Genomic DNA, 4,261 nt, shown 5'->3' with positions numbered 1-4,261 from the left:
AACACCACCCCCTGTCTCTCCACCCAGGGAAGCAAACCAAAAGGCAATGTCACGGTTCAAGGACAAAATCCAGCCAGTCAAAAATGGTCAACAAGGTTGTGGAGCAGAGCCAGGGAAAAGTGGGGTTTGTAGAAAGAGGCATCTCTTGGGAAGGAGTCCCAAGAGACTGATATACAGGTCTGTTGGGCTGCATTTGGGCCTGATGCACTCCCCACCCCACCCCTGAACTAAAGGCTATACTGCCCCTAGCTACACAAAGCAATGACAAACCTAGACAAAGCAATGACAAACCTAGACAGCATCTTAAAAAGTAGAGACATCACCTTGCCAACAAAGGTCCGTATAGTTAAAGCTATGGTTTTCCCAGTAGTGATGCACGGAAGTGAGAGCTAAATCATGAAGAAGGCTGATTGCCAAAGAATTGATGCTTTCGAATTATGGTGCTGGAGAAGACTCTTGAGAGTCGCATGGACTGCAAGAAGATCAAACCTATCCATTCTGAAGGAAATCAGCCCTGAGTGCTCACTGGAAGGACAGATCCTGAAGCTGAGGCTCCAATACTTTGGCCACCTCATGAGAAGAAAAGACCCTGATGTTGGGAAAGATGGAGGTCACAAGGAGAAGGGGATGACAGAGGACGATATGGCTGGACAGTGTTCTCGAAGCTACCAACCTGAGTTTTACCAAACTGCGGGAGGCAGTGGAAGACAGGAGTGCCTGGAGTGCTCCGGTCCATGGGGTCATGAAGAGTCAAACACGACTAAACGACTCAACAACAACAACAACCCCTAGCTTTGGGTGCTCTTGCCTCATACAATTACAGATTGTGTGGTGAAGAGAATGGGGTCACACCAACCCTGTATGACTTTGAATTGTGTGTTCTAAATATTGCAGGGTGTCTACATGTACAGAGCAGGTTGCAATCCCAGCCACAGCACCACCCTCCCTTGAGCAGTGGCTGTAGCCAAAGCTATTCCTCTAGGGAAAAAGGTGCCAGAACTCACGGAAAACCTCCTTTGTTCTCTTAGAATGGCAATGGTGCCCACCTGGGAGGTGCTGGAACCCTTCCTGTTGGGAATGGACAGACAATGTGCTGGCCTTTCTTGTGCTTGCTGTGTGTAAGGCCTGCCTGGGAGCTGAGTGCCTGGTGCTGAAGGCAAACCTTTACACCATGCAGGCCTGGCAGCACCCACTGCTGCCACTGCTGACTCCTAAGGTAAGGTGCTAGCCTCACTTTAACCTTTGGCCAATCTCCATTGTGCCACTAAGGCTGGGAGTATTCTCTTCCCAGGCCCCTGTGGGGCAGTGTGAGGAGGCACCTCTCTTTGGGGGTGGGGGGGGGAGCTCAGAGACCAGGGGTGGCAGCAGCAGCTGCCCAGAAGACTCCGAAGGAGAGAGGAGAGGAGAGAAGGCTGAGAGAGGGTGTTTGGGAAAGGGTGAGAGGATGCTAGCCCTTCAGGCAAAGGGTGACATAACTTGGCTCCTGAGCCCCACAGAGGAGGTGCCACAGAAAGAATGTAGATGGTCAAGGGAGCCATGGACTCAAAAAGGGGGGTCTGACCCTGGTTTTTTGTTTTTGTTTTAATTGCAAACTGAGCAGCTAACTAAAGAAGAGCAATATGCAATGAGAAGTGTGTTTTTTGGGGGGGAGGGGGTGATATCTAGAGGAAAACAGGAAAGGAGCAAAAGGTGATCGGCAGGGTGTACAAGTTTTATATATATATAAAAATCAATACATATATAAAAGTGTGTGTGTGTGTGTGTGTGTGCACGCGCACACACACACACACATTGATCTTACACTTTTGCTTTTATTTTTATTTTAAAAAAAGAAAAGGCAGAAAATTAGGATCAGGCTATGCACACAACTGAATGTCACATGTAGTTTGGCCCTAACCATTTACATGTGATAGCACAGATTATTTTAACAATGGGCGTGTGCCTCAATTATGTAAAGAGATTAGCTGCCCTGTGATGTTTTGGATTACAGTATTTCATTCTCCATGGCAAAGGCAATATCATGTTCCATCTGTACACGGCGCAGAAGCCTCGAGAGGAAAAGAAAATCCCCGAGCAGGTCAGTGGCTGTCCTTTTAAAGGGCAGCAGAAGACCGTGTGCAAGATAAAAGCAAATAAAAACCAGGTAAGGCTGTTTAGCCTGTTCCCCCTAGTCCAGTAGTAATGTAGTAAGACCAAGGCATCCCTTGTTCCTCAGCCCAGAGTTTGGAAGCTGGGGGATAGACAGCAAGCAAATATGGCCTTAGCAAGCCCAGATTCCTGTTGCTAATCTGAAATAACGACAACACTCTCTGTTAAAGCTTTTCAGTCGCATAGCAAATCACTTGTCCTTCTTACGGGCCAGGATTCTTTCATTAACAGCAGTTCAGAAACAAATAGTTTTGTGTGAGAAACTTCAGAAAGATGTTAGCTGTCAGTCATACCCAATTTCTGTCTTACAGTGGGAGCTGATTTGGTAATGTGTGGTATTTTCCACAGATCCAATCCCTGGGACAGTTCTCCCCCCAGATTAAAATTGGTGGCACTGAAAAAGTGGTATTTGCGGAGGCGGGTTGTATTCAGTTTGTTAGCCACTTTGGGGCATTTTTACAAAAAAAAATAGGGTGCTACATATAAATACATTGTGTGTGTGTGTACTGCATGCACAAATTTGCTGTGAACAGATCTATAAAATCCTATTCATATTGCTAGATTTTTTTTAAAAAAAATGGGGCTATCTGTGTACATGTCATTCCAGATGACCTGTTTACTGTGCATTCATTTGCTCATGCAAAGTCTGCAGGGGGTGATTCAACACCCACTGTGTATTGAAAATTCATTGGGATTTTTCTGCAGAGAGGTTACATCAAGCAACTGCTGTCTCACACATTCCAGTGCCTTTCCCAATCACTTTCCTTCCTGCAAAGGGCACTTCCAGACTGTTGCTATTTTCAGGTGGGATTCAATCACATAGTGGCAAATACGGTTTGAGCACTTAAAATGGGTGGGGAGGCCCGTGCAACAAACCTACATACCCCAAAGACTGGAACTTTTTGTGGTTGAGGAAAGTGATGGAGAAAGTGTGGGATAACTGTTGTTTTGCTGTAACACCATCTAACTTCTCAGCAAACAAAGCAGAATGGATGCTCATGAAATAGCCAGCATTGTTTCATCTCCCTGCGAGCAAATCAGGATGAATGCTTAAAAGGCCGGTCGTCTAGAAGCACCCAAAATGCCAGATTATTTTTGGAAGTGGATTCATTGCCTAAAAGTGCAAAATCTATTTTAATTGTGCAATGTGAAGTTGTCAGTACACAATTGAACCCCTCCCACCAATGGGTCTGGAAGCACCCATACTGAATGATTAGATCCCACATGGAATCATAGAACTGTAGGGCTGGAAAGGGACCACTAAGATCATCTAGTCGAACCCCCCACAATGCAGGATTTTTTGGTCCAGCATGGGGCTTTAACCCCCTGACCCTGAGATTAAGAGTCTCCTTGTGTACCAACTGAGCTATCCTTACTAATAACACACTCGTCTGCCTGTGAACCCTTACAAATCCAAAAGGGCACAAACCAAGCACCAGAGGAGACCTCTTGGGGAATGACAAGATTCCTAGAAGTGGGGAGGGAGGGGGACCTAAACTACCCCAATGAGGACTGAACATGATCAGTGTCACCACTGATTTCTGAAACATAGCTGGAGAAATGAGAGGGAATTAAATGGTGAATCCTGTAAGAATGCAGCTAGCTAGAACCCTGAACAGGATTACTGCATCCTGCAATTTTTTTGTCGTAAGTTCCACCTGCATTACTTTATGACAAACCCCTGAACTAGAGAATGATAGAGCTATCCTAACCAAGACTATGCTGCCTTCGGACTGTAATGCTATTGGATCACAGCTAGATAGGAATAGTAAATTGTTATTGTTATTTATACCCTGCCCATTTGGCTGGCTTTCCCCAGCCAGTCTGGGTGGCTTCCAACTCATAAAAAAACCAAAAAATAAAAATAAAAAAATTACAAACTTTCCTCAACAGGGCTGCCTTCAATTGTCTTCTAAAAGTCAGATAGTTGTTTATTTTCTTGACATTTGAAGGGATGGTGTTCCACAGGGCTGGTGCCACTACTGAGAAGGCCCTCTGCCTGGTTCCCTGTAACCTCACTTCTTGCACTGAGGGAACCACCAGAAGGCCCTCGGAGCTGGACCTGTCTGAGCTGAACAATGCTTCAGATATAGAGGGCCATAAATTAACAAAT

The sequence above is a fragment of the Podarcis raffonei genome, chromosome 17 (genome assembly GCF_027172205.1).
Source record: "Podarcis raffonei isolate rPodRaf1 chromosome 17, rPodRaf1.pri, whole genome shotgun sequence".
Lineage (NCBI taxonomy): Eukaryota > Metazoa > Chordata > Lepidosauria > Squamata > Lacertidae > Podarcis > Podarcis raffonei.
The sequence above is the reverse complement of the archived record's forward strand: the minus strand, read 5'-3'. Positions refer to the sequence as shown.